General features: G+C 33.3%; 1 pseudogene; it reads left to right on the top strand.

Moving 5' to 3' along the window:
- Positions 1 to 209: 209 nt before the first annotated feature.
- On the top strand, positions 210 to 2,418 carry LOC137220612 (tigger transposable element-derived protein 1-like; annotated as a pseudogene).
- Positions 2,419 to 20,633: the final 18,215 nt, after the last annotated feature.

The following is a 20,633-nucleotide window of genomic DNA, read 5'->3' as shown; positions in this document are numbered from 1 at the left end:
AGATTTGTTATGGTGATCTGTAATCAGTGAACTTTGAGGTTACTATTATACTTGTTTTTGGGCACCACAAACCGTGCCCATATAAGGAGGCAAACAATTGATAAATGTTATGTGTGTTCTGCCTGCTCCACCAACTGGTTTTTCCTCCTACTTGGACCTCCCTATCCCCTGAGGAATAATATTAAAATTAGGTAATTAATAATCCTCCAATGGACTCTAAGTGTTCAAGTGAAAGAAAGAGTTGCAGTTCTTGCACTTTAAATCAAAAGCTAGAAATGTTTAATCTTAGGAAGGCATGTTGAAAGCTGAGATAGGCTGGGCTTCTTGCACCAAATATTTAGCCTAGTTGTGAATGCAAAGAAAATGTTCCTGAAGGAAATTAAAAGTGCCACTGTAACAGGGAATAGCCAAATCAGACTACATGTTGGACCTGTTTCTTTTACTTTAACCTTTGCTTTCCACTGCTTTTGTTCACTAAAATGATACTGTCTGTATATAAACGGCCTGCCTCAGGGAACCCTGCCCCTCTGCCTGAATGTTAAACCAAAGTGCCTTTGTTCAGGGAAACATCCAGACCCTGTTCCACCTGCAGATGACTACAGGAAAGAAGAATTTTTTTTAACACATCCCCTCCCTGAGGCTGACCATTCAGGGGATATTTGCAAAACTTATAGCCTTTTTACTTTACTTCCCCATCTCCTCCCCGTCTCTGTGCTATAAAAGAAACTGGCATCCAAACCCCGATAAGATGGTTATTTTGAGACTTTAGTCTGCCATCTTCTCGGTCTGCTGGCTTTCCGAATAAAGTCATATTCCTTGCCTCAACACCTCGTCTCTGATTTATTGGCCTGTCGCGCGGCGAGCAGAGTGAGCTTGGACTCGGTAACACTACTCCAGTGAACACACAAATGATACGAAAATGAAACCGCCTTATTGCTGTTATGGAGAATGTTTTAGTGGTCTGGATAGAAGATCAGGCCAGCCACATTTCCTTAAGCCAAAGCCTCATCCAGAGCAAAGCCCTAACTCTCTTCAATTCTATGAATGCTGAGAGTTTGAAGCTAGCAGAGGTTGGTTCATGAGATTTAAGGAAAGAAGCCATCTCCATAACTTTAAAGTGCAAGGTGAAGTAGCAAGTGCTGATGTAGAAACTGCTGCAAGTTATCCAGAAGATCTAGATAAGATAATTAAAAAGGTGGCTATGCTAAACAAAAGATTTTCAGTGTAGACAAAATAGTCTTCTATTGGAAAAAAATGTCATCTAGGACTTTCATAGCTGGAGATGAAGAGTCAGTGCCTGGCTTCAAAGCTTCAAAGGACAGGCTGACTCTCTTATTAGGGATTACTGCAGTTGGTGTCTTTACATTGAAGCTAGTGCTCATTTATCATTGCAGAAATCCTAGGGCCCTTAGTAAATTATACTAAATCTACTCTGCCTCTGGACTATAAATGGAACAACAAAACCTGGATGACAGTACATTTGTTTATAACATGGTTTGCTGAATATTTTAAGCCCACTGCTGAGAACTACTGCTCAGAAAAAATAATCTCTTGCAAAATATTAATGCTCACTGACAATGCACCTGGTCACCCAAGAGTTCTGATGGAGATGTATCGATACAAGGAGGATAACATTGTTTTTATGCCTGCTAACACAGCATCCATTCTGCAGCCTATGGATCAAGGAGTAAATTTGACTAAGGCTGCCATAGATAGTGATTCCTCTGACAGATCTGGGCGAAGTCAATTGAAAACCTTAATGAAAGGAGTGACCATTCTAGATCCCATTAAGAACATTTGTGATTCATGGGAAGAATTCAAAGCATCAATATTAACAGGAGTTTGGAAGAAGTTGATTCCAAACCTCATGGTTGACTTTGAGAGATTCAAGACTTCAGTGAAGGAAGTAACTGCAGATGTGGTAGAAATAGCAAAAGAACTAGGATTAGAAGTGGAGCCTGAAGGTGAAACTGAATTGCTGCCATCTCATGATACAACTTTAAAAATGAGGAGTTGCTTCTTATGGATGAGCAAAGAAAGTGGTTTCTTGAGATGAAATCTACTTGTGATGAAGATGCCATGAAGACTGTTAAGATGACAACAAATGATTTAGAATATTACATAAACTTAGTTGATAAAGCAGTGGCAGTTTTTGAGAGGATTGACTCCAATTTTGAAAGAAGTTCTACTGTGAATAAAATGCTATCAAACAGTATTGCCTGCTACAGAGAAATCTTTCATGAAAGGAAGAGTCAATGGTTGTGGCAAAGTTCATTGTTAGCTTATTTTAAGAAATTGCTACAGCCATCCCAACCTTCAGCAGCCACCACCCTGAACAGTCAACAGCCATCAACACTGAGGCAACACTTTCCACCAGCAAAAAGATAACAACTTGCTAAAGGCTCAGATTATGGTTAGCATATTTTAGCAATAAAGTGTTTTCAAATTAAGGCATGTGCAATTTTTGGACATAATGCTATTACACACTTAATAGACTACTGGATACTGTAAAAATAATTTTTATGCATACTGGGAAACCAAAACATTCATGTGATTCACTTTATTATGATATTTGCTTTATCATGGTGGTCTGGAACCAAACCCACAATATTTCCCAGGTATGCCTGTATCCTCACTTAAATGTATTTTCGGCACCTTGCATTTACAGTTCAACTGCATGCACATGTTGAAGTGAGTTCTAGTCTTTACCATTAAAATAAAGAACAAAATGACACACACACAGAGCAATAGCAAAGTATCTCTTTTTCCCCCATACTCCTGTACTCTGCTACTAGCTCATTTCTTTTCTCTAAAATTCTATACTCATGATTTCCCTTTTGCAACTCTTATTGACATATCATTACACATCACTGAGCCTACATTTTTGCCCATAAATTTACCATTGACTTCCATATTACTAAATTCAGTGGACATATCAGTTTTCATGTTTGGATTAGCTCAGCATTGTTCTCCTGCACTGGAACTTTTTTCTTTGTGTGTGTGTGTACACATATGAGATGAGTTTTTAGGGATTATGTCTTCTGTTCTTAACTGTACATGAAAAGAATGCTTAGCCTATAAATACTTCTCAATAAATACTTATTGAATGAACAAATAAAAATGTAAATTAATAAATTATTGAATTGGAGTTACAAATTTTCCTAGTGGAATAATTTTAGAGATGTTAGTCTCTAAATTTATGTTCACAGATATAGTAAAGGGAGAGTAAATTTATGTTCACAGATATAGTAAAGGGAGAGATGTCTTCTATATTGAAACATTGTTATGAAGATTACATTTGACTATCTATTAAAGGAGCACTTAACATATACAGTCATTTCAATTTGTTGACCCTAAGGTACTTATGGTACATCCAAGTGAAAGTCCAAAACTACCTGGCAAATTATTCAGGAGAAAGCTACTTAGGAAGTAATTAGAGGGAGAAGTCTGTACATTTGCTCTCAGAATTTCTCAACCATTCTGCATTGTATAAAATGTGTGTGTGTGTGTGTGTGTGTGTGTGTGTGTGTGTTTCTGGCAAGATATTGTTTTTGAGGTTATGTATTATTAAAAGTGAAAACAATTAGGCAAGATCTTAGATGCAATTTTTTTCTACCTACATCACAGGATCTAAGTTGTCTTTAAGTGGCTAAAAGAAAAACCATCCTGTGAGTTATTAGGACCGTGCTCTATCCTAGTGAGCTTACTGACCCAAAACATTCTGTTCTTATTCTCATACAGAAAATGAGAAAGCTGAGACATTAGCATCGTGTCACATATTTATGGTATTTCCTCACAATTAGCATATCCTTTGTTGAACTAAAACTAGTGATAGCTATTTCAGAATGAATGAAATTTTACTCACATATAGTCTATCATCCATCATTTACTGCCTGCCTTCTATAGAATAATATGGTCAAAGCTGTCATCTTATGAATATGCTTTATGTTATGAGTATACTTTATGTTATGCCTCATTTTTTCATGAATGTATCTCTAAATGTCTACATTGCTGCTATTATTTATTCATAACAATCTACAAAAGAAAAATAAAAACAGCAGGTTGCATAAGCAATGGTAAGCTAACATGTTGACAAGGAAAACATTTCACCAAAATTGCATTACACAGTTGAGGAGTTGAAGACAACATTGTCACCCATCAAATGCATTGATGATGTTTATTTAGGAATTGGAGTTTAGAATTACAGCAGATATTCAAGAGGTATATGCTCTACATATAAAGAAAGTGTTAGGATAATTCTTGGTATCTGTAAGAACATAAAGCAAATATTTTGATTTTAAGTATGTGATACCAAGATCAAGGACTCAGTAGGAAATGGAAGCTAATACTGAAATATGTGGAGTAAAAGTACAGATGTGTTATAAAAGAATAAGAAATAGTAAGTGGTTATTTAAAAAAAAATTAATACTGAAACATTTGTAGGAATAATATATATCAGGAATTCTCCTAGATGCCAGGATATCAGAGATAAATAAGATAAACAAGTCTTTTCCCAAGCAGAACTTACATTATAATGGAGGAGTTAGAAAGTAATATATACATAGTAATTTATATATACACATGTATATATACACACATACAAATATACAATGTGGAAAATATACAAAAGCAGTAAAGTGGTAGAGAATTACTGGGGTGGAAATGTTAATGTAGAAAATAAAATCAGCTAGTGTCTGGTTAAGGAGTTTTCATTTTATTACAAACCTGAATGAATGAAGTGAGACTGAGAAACAAGTGAAATTACGGGAAGAATGTTCATACTAAAGCCAGTACACAGGTGTTAATAGCAGCTTCATGTGTAATAGCCAAGAACTGAAAATAACCCACATGTCTTTTAATGGTGAATGGACTAACTCTGGTACAGCCACATGGTGCAATAATACTAAGGAACAAAAAGGAGCAAACTATTGATACGAGAACTTAGTGGATTTCAAGTGCTTTATGCTGAGTGAAAAAGTCAATTTCAAAGGGTTATATGCTGAATTATTCCATATATATAACATGCTCAAAGACAGAAAATTATCATGGTCACAGATAAGTGTTTGCCAAAGTTTAGGGTTGGTGAAAGGGTTTGACAGTTAAGAGCTTATGTAAGGGAATTTCTTTGTGGTGATGGATGGAATCCATATACTGATTGTGGTGATAGTTATTCAAATATATTCTACTTACGTGATAAAACTTTGCAGAACTATACACCAGCCAAATCCATACCACTCTCCAAAATAGTGCATGTAAAACCTGCTGAAATCCAAATAAGTTATGTAGCCAAAATAATAGTACTATACTAGCATCACTTCCCTGTGTTTGCAATGTCCTATGGTTATATAAGATATTATCCTTTGGTACACTTCAACTCTTTGTGCTATTTTTTGCAAGTTCTGCAAAATAGTCAAACTATTTCAAAATTAAAACAAAATAGTAGAAAAAGAGCAACTGTTAGATATCTAGGTGTGAAAAAACATAGCATGTTAGAGGAACCTATTAAACTTTTACTGCCCATGGAGAGTACTATGCTCATATTTGTAAAATAAATAAAAGTAGTTAAACAACAAATCTTCAAATATAATTAAAGTGGGATAATCAAGGGATACATGTAGAAGAAAAGGTTAGAGGTAACGAGGGTCTCATTACTATTCAAATTTTATCTTAACTGTTACAGGAAAACATTAAAGTATTTGGAGCAGGAAAGTAAATTGAATTCACTTATACTTTACATAATAGCCAGGTTTCCATCTGAGAGCAGTAATATTCAACATTGTACTAGTGATTTTAGCCAGTGCAATAGGTGAAGAAGATAGAGAAGGTATAATAAACTTAAAAGAATTGTAATTACTGGAAGATAGTATGATCTATTCTTTGAAAACTGTAAAGAGACTTTCAAGTAATTTTTATTTAAGTGGATCTAAAAAGTTTATTGTCACAAGGCCACTGATTGCAATCAATGTATTTCTATATGTCAGTGATACAAAACATAGTTTTTAAAAATGATATGATACAACTGAATGAAAAATATCAAATGTCTAGGTAAAGAATCTAACAAAAGATATGCCAGACTCTGCACAGAAAATTAGAAAGCATTTCTGTAAGACATTATTGAAGACCTAAATCAATGGATGGTTGCTTAAAGTATTGTAAGTCTCATTATTGTGAAGATTTAAATTTTCCTTACATTTATCTATTGATTCAATGCAATTCTAATCAAAACTCTATTGAATTCTTTTGGTAGATTTTGAATGTCTGAATCTAAATTTTATATGGAGTACATTACTCCAAGAAGAGTCAAAATATTCTTGAAAAAGAAAAAAAAATAGAAGATTTACTTTACTAGATATCGTTAAATCTATAACAATGAAATAATGTGGGTTTGTCACAAGTATACACATATAGCCCAACATGTATTATAAAGAGACCAAAAGTAGACCAATATTTACAAAAATGACATTTCAAAGCAGCATAAGAAAGACTGCCTTTTCAATAAATGATAATTATTAAATTGGAATATCCATTTGAAATGTAAATAAATAAAACTTGGTACATACCTCAACCTTTCACAAAAATTGGACTTAGGTAGAATTTATATCTAAAAGGGAATGTTAAAAAATGAAGATTACATTAGATGACATATGAGAATACTTTCACTAATTGAAGAAATAGATTTAATTATCAACCCAAGTTTTTGGATTATGTTTCTGCAATTTCTCCTTCTAAAGAGATGAAGTACATTCACCTGTTGTCCCCTCTTGACTTCAGATATGACCATTTGATGTGTTTTGTTGATTAAATGATCCAGAAATGACGAGAAGCCATTTGCAAGCTTGGCACTTAGCAGACTTCACTGTTTGATCTTCTACTCTGCTCTGCCTAGAGAAGAAGGTGCACCAGCAAGCCCTCTAATTCTAAGAGGAGGATGAGAGGCACTTGGAGGGCCATCCCAGCTGAGCTGAAGCCTGAAGCAGAGGCAACACAGATTCACCACACATGTGCAGTGAGAAGCAGTGTCACCTTGCCAACCCTGACCCTCCGCATACTTGTTAATAAAAATTAAATATTGTTGTTTGAAGCCACTGAATATTGGGGTGGTTTGATAGTGATCATTAGAATACGTTAATATAAGTTAGTATTGGGGATAGCTACCATGAATTTGTGGAAGAAAACTCTATTTTTTTAAACAGAAATCAAACAGTTCTCAACATAAAGAAAATATTGATAGAATTACATTTAAATTAACAACATTAACAACATCAAAAACTACATACAAAAGTAAAATTTAAAGGAGACTTTTTTCCAGAAAACATGAAAACATTTTACAAATCAATAGGAAAAACACATTAAAATAGAAAAATGAGCAAGAAGTTTTCACAGGCACTTCATTAAACAGCATATCGAAATGAACAATAAACATTTGAAAAGATGCCTCATTTTATTGTAAATTGCATTGATGTTAATTAAACACAAATCAGTGGAAACTCATGATTTCATTAATGCAAATTAAAACAAATATGAGATACCACAAAACACCCCAGAATTAACAAAACTTAAAGGCCTGAAATAAGTATTGGATGCGAGGCAACTGGTGCTGTCAAGTGTAGCTTGTGAGATTATAAATCAGTAGAGCAATGTCAGAAAACCATTTGACACTTTTTAGTAAATTTAATAATACATGCACTCAAGAATGATAATTCTACTCGTAGGTATACAAAAGTGTTCATGAACACTGAGATAAGAATGTTCAGAGCAGCATTATTTATAATGACAAATATCTGGAAACAGACAAAATATTCACTGACAGTGTAATGATGGAAAATAAACAAAATATACTTACAGTCAGCAAGGATAACTCTCATGAGATAATGCTGGGGAAAGAAGTCACACAAACAAAGTATACATATTTTATAATTCATGTTATATTTATATTTTAAACCAGAAAAAACTAATACATAGTGTTAGAAGACAAGATGGTGGTTATCATCATGGAGCAGGGAGTTTGTATTTGTTGGGATGTAAAACTAGGGTGGCTTCTGCAGTGTGGGTGATATTCTATTTCTTGACCTGGGCCATGGTTATAAGAGAGCTCTCAAACTGTGAGGTTCATTCAGTTGTTCATTTAAAAAAATATACATTTTTGAGTTTGATTATTTTGCTACAGTGAAAATTTACCCATAATAGTCTGTAGAGAAGAGACTACAGTGAGTCTCAAGTGGAGTTAGAAATGCCAGTCAGGTGCTGGCTGGGATTATGTTATTAGTGGAGGTGACTAATAGTGATGCATTGTAGTAGGAAGCTATGGATGCAGTTAACCTTAGGTTAACTTATGATGATCATAGTGATGATCATTTAATGGTTTGTCACAGCCCATGACAACTCCAACAAAATGCTTTTTTTCTCCTACTTTTAGGCCCACATTTTTCCCCCCAGTGGTTTACAACAACATTTATTTATTTATTTATTTATTATTTCAGTTATATATATACATGTATCTATTCTTTTTCAAATTCTTTTCCCATTTAGGTTGTTACATAATATTGAGCAGAGTTCCCTGTGTTATACAGTAGGTCCTTGTTGGTTATCCATTTTAAATATTGCAGTGTGTACATGTCAATCCCAAACTCCCTAACTACCCCTTCCCCCCACCTTTCCCCCCTCATAACCATAAATTCATTCTCTAAGTCTGTGAGTCTGTTTCTGTTTTGTAAATAAGTTCATTTGTATCATTTCTTTTTATATTCCACATACAAGCGATATCATACAATATTTGTCCTTCTTTGTCTGACTTACTTCACTCAGTATGACAATCTCTAGGCCCATCCGTGCTGCTGCAAATGACATTATTTCATTCTTTTTTAATGGCTGAATAATATTCCATTGTATATATGTACCACATCTTTTCTTTATTCATTCCTCTGTCGATGGACATTTAAGTTGCTTTCATGTCTTGGTTATTGTAAACAGTGCTGCAATGAACACTGGAGTTCATGTATCCTTTTGGACCATGTTATTCTCTGGATAGATGCCCAGGAGTGGGATTACAGGATCAAAAAAAACAAAAAAAACAGAACTAAAAATAGAGCTAGGCCCGTCTTTTTGAAACTTAACAGAAGATGTTTGTTCTGAGGAGTGTAAGTGTTGACATTGCTGCACAAAAGGAAGCTATTTTGATTTTAGAATATCAACACTTTTTATCCATTGATTAGTTGAATTAATTAATGGGCTTCTTTGACTACTCCTCATTCTCTAGCCAGGCACACCATAAACCCATATGGACAAATTTGTTTATAATAGGCTATCTTGATGGACCATGTATGCCTGCTAAAGCTTTTTATAAATCAAGGCCCTCCGTTAATGTTCCACTGGTAAATACCATTAGAATGTTTATCAGGAATTCTGATATATTGCATTTTTTTTCTCCAAGAAGATTTGACTTAGATTATTTCTTCTTCTGAGACTTCTGTTATGGAGTAGTCAATGGTAATAGTCCTCATGCTTACCTCCATTTCTTTACCGTATGTAATTGCTTTTTTAAAAATTATGGCTTATACTCTCAAATAATATGTAATAAAAGATATTAACTCACCTATTTAGGTGTTGATATAACACATATTGATTCATTATATGAGATAAATATTTTTGTTTTATTTTGTATAATATGACTGGCCATATATTTTTTAAAAAATTACTTTTTCAAATATCTAATTGTTTTATTCTAAAAATTTATCTCCCAAAAAGAAATGTGAGATAAAAATAAATGACTTTAAGGTCTAATTTTTAAAGATATCAATGAAAAGAGTTATAAGAAATGATTTAAATATTTAGTTGAAAAGACATGAGTTAAAATATCCTCAATTCTATTATGAAATGCTACATTATATTCCAAGATTTATATTCTAATTAACAGCTTTATCTAAAATAATTAATTTGTAGATTTTCCTGATGTATCCTACAATATTTTATCGTTATTAAATCTAAATTTCCTCAACTTAAATTCCCAATAGTAACAAAATCGATTAGATGGGAACACCACTTCATAATTATACTGTAAGACTAACACATCTCCCAGGAGCAGATAAGATCAGTAAAAAAAAAAAAAAAGGAAGAATATAAAATATCTAAACAACATAGTAAACATGATCTAATTTAGATATAATATGTACTAAAGGATGAGAATTCCCATTGTTTTCAATGATATATGATACATTTACCAAAATTGACTATATGCTGTGTCATAAACTATTGAAATCATTAAAATATGTTATCTGTTTACAGTGGATTAAGCTAGGAATAAATATCAAAAAAAGATAATTCATCCATTGGGAACAAATCACTCCTAAGTAACCTATGATTTATAAGAAATATATAAAAATTTAAATAAAGGATAATGAAAAAACAACATAAATCTTGTGGGATGCAGTTACACTTTACTCAGGGTGTAATTTTTGCTTTAAGTGCATATATTTATAATGAAAGAAGGTAGAAAATCATGGACAAAATATTTCATCTCAAAATGCCAGGAAAAAAATAAAATCAGGTATAAAAACACAGAATAAGGAAATAATAACAGAAGAATATCATTAATAAAATAGAAATTAAATGTAAAATATAGTAACATTGAAAAAAGAAAATAGTTGTTTCTTTGAAAAGATTATTAATTTTGATAACTCCTCCATAACAATGAAGAAAATTAATTAAAAAATACAAAAATCTATTTCAGCAATGAAAGAGGAGACATCCTCATACATTTAATAAGAGACTGTTTAAATAATTTAGATTCAATAAATTTGGCAATTTTGAGTAAATGGAAAGTCATTTTTAAAATAAAATTATAAAAACTGTCACAAAGAGTTGAAAATCTAAGTGGCTCTAAACATTTTTAAGGAATTAAGCAATTTTTTAAAATTAATTTATTTTTGGCTGTGTTGGGTCTTCGTTGCTGTGTGCAGGCTTTCTCTAGTTGAGGCAGCAGGGGCTACTCTTCGTTGCAGTGCATGTGCTTCTCATTGTGGTGGCTTCTCTTGTTGCAGGGCATGGGCTCTAGGCGCATGGGCTTCAGTAGTTGTGGCTCACGAGCTCTAGAGTGCAGGCTGAGTAGTTGTGGCACACGGGCTTAGTTGCTCCGCAGCATGTGGGATCTTCCCGGACCAGGGATCGAACCCATGTCCCCTGCATTGACAGGCCATTCTTAACCACTGAGCCACCAGGGAAGTCCCCAAAGATACTTAATGTATGTCTTCCTGATATCAGTGAGAGTGAAATTCCTTTTATATGATCATTGACCTTTTATGTGTCCTTTGTGTGTGTGAACTGACTGTTCATATCTGTTTCTGACTGGTAGAAAGACTGTTCAAGCCACCATTTGGATAAATCATATGAGGCTAATCTGTTCCAAGGATAAAGAGGGCAGACTGTCAGAATACCTCATGGAGGGATCAGCACCATCCTCCAGGACAGTGGAGGTCCAATGTTCGGAGCCCTCCAAAGGAATCAAGAAATTTAAGAGAATGAGCCATAAATGATTGTGCTGCACTTTAGATGTACTTTTATTTGGAAGAAAAATAGTAACAAACATATCTTGTAAAAATAGAAGAAACCATTAAATAAACTTTTCCTATCAGAAATTTTGTAAGAATGATTTTCTCAGACTGGTCAAAGTTATGAATGAAATTTCTTTTGAAATGGAAGTGAAAGAGATTTTATATGTGATAACATTTTCTAGAAGAAAACAAAAACTATACTTTCTCATGGCTGAGTGTAACTTCTCTTTCTATATTAAGAAATGCAAAAGTTCATAGCTGACACACATTCATTTTTAATACATTTATATGAACATCTGCAAGCTGCTCAGCCTCCAATTACTTTTTTATTGCTTTTAAAGGAAAGTGCTATATTCTGAAAGACTTAATGCCCTGTATTAAACTATATTTTATATTTTACAAGGAATATTAATCTTTAAAGTAATAGTACAAAATTACTACTATGACTTAAACAAATGATACCAACTTGAGAAACACAGCTTTGTCATTGTGCAAAAAAAGGGCACTCTTTTCAAAAAACAGAGTTAGGATACAAAAGAGAATATCAATTAAATAATATCTTCATTGGCAAAAATTGTTTTTCCAAATATTAATATATTACTTCAAAAACTTGAATCCAGCTATATAGAATTCACCAAGTCCAACAATTATCATTCAAAATTATTCTAGCTTTATTCACTTTGAAGTAGTGAAATTCAAGATCTCTTTTACTACTTATAGAAAAGCTCACACTATCTTGACCAAACAAATTCATCAAGATGTATGACTTATACCATCTAGGAGATATTATTTCAAATATGTTTTATCATTATATGATATGTGAGTATTTTATGTCAGATAGTACAAAAAATTAAAATATTACCACACTCTTTCATTCTACAACTCAATTTCAAAATATAACAACATATGTAATATAGATAAAATTTACTTTTCAAGATAGTAATTACAAACTTGCCATTCTATTTCTAAATAATAACAACATGAAATATGTTTTAATTTTACATTATATATTGATGGTAGTTATCATTTCTTAATATACTTGTTTAGGATAGTTATCAAACAATGCTAAATTAAGAGGAGGAACTCTCTATCTGCAAAAGTAACTTTGTGCCCCTCGGACATTAAGACAATATCAAATGGAAAAGCAGCAATGATTAGCAGATATTTTAATACAATTATGTTCAGACACTATTTTAATACACTGAGATAACTTCTTATACAACTATTCTCTTCATTTACATAATTCCATTAATGACAACATTATTTGAACTTCGTTTTAAATATGGATTTTGATATGTTTCTGTGAGGGTTTCTGCGTGGTTACATTTTGATAAATCACATAGTACAGATTTATACATTTTAAATTGCCAAAACAAAAAAATCAGTACTAAAAGTCAGTATGTTGGGTTGTGAAAACAGTAAGTGGAATTATATACATATATATAATATGGATAACAATTATATCTATACACATATGTATGTGTATATATATTTGTATATGTGTGTATGTAGGTGCATATTTATGGATTATGGATTAAACAGAATGACATTGGTTTTGGTATCAGAATGAATTTGCAGGTGTTTATTCACTTTTCGACCCTCAATTAATTTTAGTTGATTGTTTCTTTTTAATTATCTCCTTCAAGGCGTTGGATTCTACTTGATCCTTGTACTTTATCGTAATGTATTTTCTACCCCCATGAACTCTCGATAAACATCCAGTAATTACAGGAGAGCTGTGTGAATGTGTATGGACCAGTAGAAAGAGCACAGGCTGTGGAACTAGTCAGAATGGATGGCTCTCCTTCTAGCATAGATACTTCCTTTAATAACAGAAAACACCTGTTATTAATTGTAATCATTTTTCTTTTACCAGACATAGTTCCTGATATTTTTAAAGCATTTGCTAAATATGTTTATACATGAAGGAGAATGTGGATGAATAAATAAACAAATGTGTATGTTCACTATTATAGAATTAGACTTTGAGAACATATATATATATATATATATATATATATATATATATATATATATATATCATGTATGTCTTTGCTGATGCTGATGCTGTTTTTAAAATAATTGCATGCATTCACTGATCCTATCTTAATATTTAATGGTTTACCTAGTATTTTTCAGGAACTGATTGAGAGGATGTAGGTGATAACTTACAATTATAGCAATGATGATGATGGTGAAGAAGAAGAAATAAAAACATTGTCTCTCTATTCATTGAACTTCTATGAAGGAAGAAGGTACAACAAATGCAGAAGGAAGATTAACATGCAGTATAGCCTGAGAAATGTCATGGTTAATATCCAGAAGTAGTTGCATTTCATCTCTCTCTAGTGAGCGGTCTCCAGATACCAACAATAGTTAGAACAGTCTTCCTGAGTGAAGTGATCAACAAGCTTAGTCTTAAAAACAAGAAATTTTTAGTTTTTCAGTGGTTATTGGGGCCGGGTAGGGAATAGGAGATTAAACTAAAAAAGTATGCCAGGATCAGTTGTGGAAGGTTTTATGCCAATACACACACAGATACACACTCTTAGTTTGCTTCCATGTCTTTGTTATTGTAAACAATGCTGCAGTGAACATAGATGTGCAGATATCTCTTTGGCATCATAATTTTATTTCCTTTGGGTACCCAGAAGTGGAACTGTTGGATAATATGGTAGTTATATTTTTAATTTTTTGAGGACCCTCCATACCATCACTATACCAATTTACATTACCACAAACAATGCACAAGTGTTCCCTTTTCTCCACATTCTCTCCAGCATTTAATACCTCTTGTCTTTTTGATGATAGCCATTCTAACAGGTGTGAAGTGATATCTCATTGTGGTTTTGCTTTGAATTTCTCTAATAAGTAGTTATGTTAAGCACCTCTTCATGTACCTGTTGGCCATTTGAATATCTTCTTTGGAAAAATGTCCATTCAGGTCCTTTGCCCATTCTTAATTGAATTATGTTTTTTGTTTGTTTGCTATTGAGTTGTATGAGTTCTTTATATATTTTGGATATTAACTCCTGATCAGACATAGGATTTGCAAATACTTTCTTCCATTCCATAGGTTTCATTTTCATTCTGCTGATTGTTTCTTTTGCCATGCAGAAGTATTTTAGTTTGGTGTTATTCGAGTTGCTGATTTTTGATTTTTCTTCTTGTGTTTTAGGTGTTATATCCAAAAAATCATTGCCAAGACCCATGTCAGGAAGACTTTCCCCTAGGAGTTTTTTAGTTCCAGGTCTTACATTTAAGTGTTTCATTAATTTTGAGCTAAATTTCATGAGTGGTGTAAGAGAGGGGTCTAGTTTCATTTTTTACACATGAATATTCAGTTTCCCCACTGCTATTTATTAAAGAGGCTGTTATTTTTTTGTTGTTATTTGTGGCTCCCTTGTGAAATATTAGTTGACTGTATATGCATAGGTTTATTAAGTTTATTTTCTAAAATTTTACAAGGTGGAAACAACCAAATAGAGAGCTTAGATAATAGAAATTGGGGACAAATAAATGTATGGCTTTTGGCCAATGATAATAATGATTCTTGTATGAATTAGAAAATTATTGTTCTTTTTATAAAATTTTGGCATGTCACGTGACCAGACTAATTTCATTCCCATGAACAATGGGCACTGTGCAATATGTTATCACAAATATTATTTCATGGCGGGTGGGATGGACTGGGAGTTTGCGGGAAAAAGAAGAAAAAAAAATTTATTTTAATTCCCATAAATGATATCCACCTCTTTTCACATAGATATATATTTGCTGGATAAATAAAAAAAGCATCACTAATAATTCTACTGATAATCTAAACCCTCTGAATTGAGAGAGGCAGTGACCTCAATCATTTTCATTTGATTCTGTGCTGAAAATATATTTTTCTGTAAATTCATAAAGACTTTATCTTATAGTTTTATAATCTAGTCTTAAACTGTCCCTCTTTAATTAAATTATTTTAAAAATTGGGGTATAGTCTCAACATCTAGTTTTCTAAAGAAATGCTGAGAAGATCATAGCTTCACATTATGAGTAATATTATTTTACCATTGCTTTATCTAAAATCAAGAAATTATGCTAATAAAGGGAGCAAGAACTTATCATTCTCCACAAGAGTATTCAAGGTATTTTAACATTATATTATGGTCTACTTCACAGATTTTGTCTGAAATCCTAAGGAAAAGTAATGTCTTTTTAAAAGTTTTTACAAGATCCTCTATATAGACATATCTATTCAAGACATTTTAAAATTTGTTTTAGAACGTCTTACTGCCTTAAGAACCAAATATCTAGATAAGCCATGGTGATTTAGAAATGGAGAAGAAAGATTAAGATACATAATTGTAGCATTAGTAATATAAGTTTTAAGAAAATCTACTTATGGTAGCATATGAATTCAAGAAATGCTAAGCTTAAGGTAATGGAGCTATAATAAATATGTTCAATATCAGTTTAGGATCAACAAAATATAAACTAAAATTGAGGATGGTATTTTCTCTTATCTTCTAAAAGAACATAAATTAATTTTAACATAAATTTAGCAGTTATATTACGAGTGCCCACAGAAAAGCTCTGTGGTGTTTATTATAAAGTGTTTCCATTAAATTTGAGGATTGCAGTAGGTCCTTGTCTTATTTAGAAAGAACAAAATAAATGGTATATGAATAATGAAAATATTATGTGGTAATTTGTACAGCTATATCATCATAATAGTTGAAAATGCAATTCCTTCCTTAAAGTGCATATTTGAAGGAAATTACCATAATGACTTGTTATGCTTATCTATGTTATGATATGCATGTAAGAAAAGTATTATTCACTGGATAAATTACCATTACTATGAATAGATGATGATTTACATATATTCTCAAGCACCAAAATATTATATTAAACTTAAATGTATTGCATATTTCTAGCTTCTAAAAAGTGTTTCTCTTATTAAAACATGCTAAAGGTAAAAATAAAACTCACAGTATTGAACCCCATAGTTTGGAATCGCAATTAAGACAGAAATAAGTTATATTTCTGCCCATTCCCTCTAGCTGATAATAAAAGGGATAAAGGAAAAACAGAAAAGAAAGCTATGTCTCCTATGCAGCAAGGAAACACATAATTCTAACAAGAGTTTATATATGAAGAATAAATGTTAAGTAATATGAAATAAAATCCTAGGAACAGGCAGATCATGCATCAAGGAAGAATTTATGTGCAAATCTTGGGCACAAACAAAAATAGTAAAGACAGATCAAAACTAAAACTCAGAAAAAGTATACTATGAAACATATATAAATTATTAACAATGGAGTGACATCATGGAATTTGGTGGAGTAAGAAGCTCTAAGGATCAGTTCCTGGACTGAAACAGCTATTGAGCTGGCAAGAACAGTCAGAATAAAATATGTCAGAACTCTGGTGTCTAGGTGTCCAGTGGAGTGTTTATTAAAGTGAGAGGCCGATATGTTTCAAATGTTGGTATTTCACATAGTAGCTATCATTCCCTAATTCCCAGCCTATGGAAGACATTCCTAGGCCTGGCAGACTACATTCTTTATGTGGTTTGCTGGTGCCAAGGTGGACATAAAGACCTTGTCATCTAAAAATTGGGGTTATGTGTTTTAAGCATCCTAGAGATTCACTGGCAACACAGGCTGGCCTTTGTTTTCACCCCACTGGGCTGAAGTGACTTCCTGGGAAGCATCTGTCAAAATAATTCAAAGAGGCAGAATGCATTTTTGCTTAGCTTGTCTTTTTGGATCCAGACGTTTAAGAAAATCACTCTGAGGTCGCTGACTGACTGAAAAGTTAATGAAACAGAGATTTGAGTGACCACACACAACAAGGAATATCACCATTGCAAAATATTTTGAAAAGGTCGCTAAACAAATGGATGACTACAGCTCTCAACCAAACAACAGCAAACAGTGGGGAAAGGGAGAATCTGATTTCCAAGTTTACTAGATTACAATCTTCACTATGTCCAGTTATCAACAACAACAATTACAAATGACAAAACACACACACACAAAAAAACCACAAAAGAAAAAGAAAGAAGAAAAGTGACCAGAGCCTAAGGGACCTATGGAACGCCATCAAATGTACCACCATACACATTATGTGAGTTTCAGAGGAGAAGATGGAGAGAAAGGGGGAAAAAAAAAACGTTGGAAGAAATGATGACCTGAAACTACCTGTTGAAAGCCAAACCAAAAGAGAGTATCTTGTAAGTAGCAAGAGAGAAGTGACATACAGGTGTATCAATCAAGGTTATCCAGAGAAAAAGAACCAATAGAATATAGCTGATCTATAGAGAAATTTTATGGAAATGGTTTACAAGAAGATTGTGAGGGCTGGAATGTCCAAAATTTGTAGGACAGGCTGGAAGCCTGAAAATTCAGGTAAGAGTCAAATAACCCAACTGAAAAATGTGCAAAATATTAGAATAGACATTTCTCAAAGAAGATATACAAAAGACCAACAAGTACATGAAAAGATGTTCAACATCACTGGTTATTAAGGAAATGCAAATCAAAACCACAATGAGATACCACTTCACACTCAATAGAATGGTTACAATAAAAATAAAGGAAAATAGCAAGTGGTGGTATGTTTGCACTTTTAACCCTCCCACTTAGTTAGAACAATCATTATTGGACCTCACTCTGTTCCTGTTCAGATCCCAGTCAACTCACAGATTTTCAAGCTTCAGTGCTCTGTGACTCTGCAATTACTTTGTTGACAAATTACCTGCCTAACCTTGGGATTTATGACTCTTGTATCTGTGGACTGTATACCTGTTCAAGGCAACCTGTAGTCTGTGCATAATCCAGCCACTTAACCACAGAGACCCTTAGATCTCACTAACCTGTCCTCTTGTGAACATTAGTCACCCACTGACAATGTACCCATCTCATTATTGGTTGTTTTGAATGCAGTCTTCCATCATCGTGGTACCCATTCTGTTCCTTCGGCCATGCAATAGCATGGAAAACCACCTCATATGAGCAGCTACTCTGTGTTGCCTATGAATTCATCAGCAAGTATCACAAAGAAGAATTAGGCTGTTACTCATCAGCAAGAAATCAGCAGGTACATGGACAACATCCTGTGGAGAAATATACTTGGACTGGGACACAACTGTGTGCACTATGGGTCTGGAGTCCAATAGAGAACCATCCATCTGTGGCTCTTCCATTTTATAAAACATGCTTGAGGGGTAGTGGTTGGGTTATAGGGAGACAATTGTTTTGGGCTAAGCCACCAAGCAGTCTAAGATAAGAAACATTCAGAACAAAGAAAATTTATTTTTGATGCCATGGGAAGTTGAATCTAGATGGGAGTTGTAAGTGGGGAATTGAAAGATTTTGTTGGCAGACAAAAAGAAAGATGGTTAAACAAACAATCATATTTTTTTCAAATATTCCATTGTAGTCTATGAATTTGGTTTATTATTATTGTATAAAAGAACTATAAATTTTAAGAATAAATCAAAAATTTTATTTTTTAACTTCAGAAATTTTACAGAGTTTGAGTTACCTTTACACTATATAAATATCCACAATTCAATAAAGGACACTGGGAAGGCACATTTAAAATAAGGAGAATGAATTCAATTACCATAGTTTTGAATACAGAATATAATTGAATGTACTTCTATATTATCAACTTAAACTGAGGCCTGGATGTTCACAGGGTCTCCAACTTTTCACTTTATTTCTGTTCAATGAATGGGAAAACAACATTGTAATGCAACAACTCTAAATTCTTTTACTTTTTATACCATTTAAATGAGTGAAGGGATATTTAGCTATTTCTGTTGTTGCAGATAGGCAGTGTTTTTGATAAGGTATTATAATTTATTCATGTTAATTATAAAAGTCATACAATAAAACATCTAATTTAGAGGTCAAGAACCTAAGAACTAAGTCCTATTCAAATGTAGGATAATATGAGTAACTATCCTCCAGAGATTTTGTTGAAAGCAAATCCAAGTTCAAATTGTGACTCTAAAACTCCTTTTTTTTTTTTTTTTTTTTTTTGCGGTATGCGGGCCTCTCACTGTTGTGGACTCTTCTGTTGCACAGCACAAGCTCCAGACACACAGGCTCAGCGGCCATGGCTCATGGGCCCAGCTGCTCCGCGGCATGTGGGATCTTCCTGGACCGGGGCATGAACCCATGTCCCCTGCATCGGCAGGCAGACTGTCAACCACTGCCCCACCAGGGAAGCCCTAACACTCTTTTGAATAATTTCCTACATCTCTAAATTTTGTCTTTTAGACTGACTACATGACTTTTATTCTACTGTATTCTAAAACAGTTTTCCAGAGAAACAGAACCAATAGGATGTGTATATATGCAAAGAGACAAATTTAAGAAATTGCTCATGTGATTGTGAAGTTTAGCAAGTTCAAAATCTGCCAGGCAGGCCAACAGGTTGGAGACACAAGGAAGAGTTGATGTTACAGCTTGAGTCCAAAGGCAATCCGGAGACAATTCCGTCTTCCTTGAAGGATCTCAATCTGTTTTCTGTTAAGGCCTTCAACTGATTGGATGAGACCCACCCACCTTATGGAGGGTAATCTGCTTTACTCAAAGTTGGCTGATATAAACGTTAATGTCATCTTAAAAATTCCTTCACAATAACATCCAAACTGGTGTTTGACCAAATATCTGGGTACCATGGTCCAGCCAAGTTGACACATGCAATTAACTATCACATATACCTAATAATAAAGTAAGATGGACTAATGCATTCCTGATTTTCTTTTCTCTACCTCTAGTATGCAGAGCTTAATGGAGATTCAACCTACAGGTGACCCAGTTAGTGTTGATAGTGCCTTTGGTTGTATATGCTACAAGTAAGTCAAAGAACAACAGAAGGCACCAATGGCAGACATGTCAGTTGTAAAGGAGAAGAAAAAAGGGGGAAAAAAACAGAAATCACTAGAAAGGATGAATTGTTAGAAATATGAGAGGAAATATGCCCACATTAGTGAATCAAATTGAGTCAACAGCTTTTAGTCTTGGATAAAGTATATACTATCAAGTTTATCTATCTTCCTTTTTTATACTTCTGTGT

This window comes from Pseudorca crassidens, chromosome 3 (genome assembly GCF_039906515.1).
Source record: "Pseudorca crassidens isolate mPseCra1 chromosome 3, mPseCra1.hap1, whole genome shotgun sequence".
Taxonomy (NCBI): domain Eukaryota; kingdom Metazoa; phylum Chordata; class Mammalia; order Artiodactyla; family Delphinidae; genus Pseudorca; species Pseudorca crassidens.
This window is presented reverse-complemented; position numbering and strand designations above follow the sequence as displayed.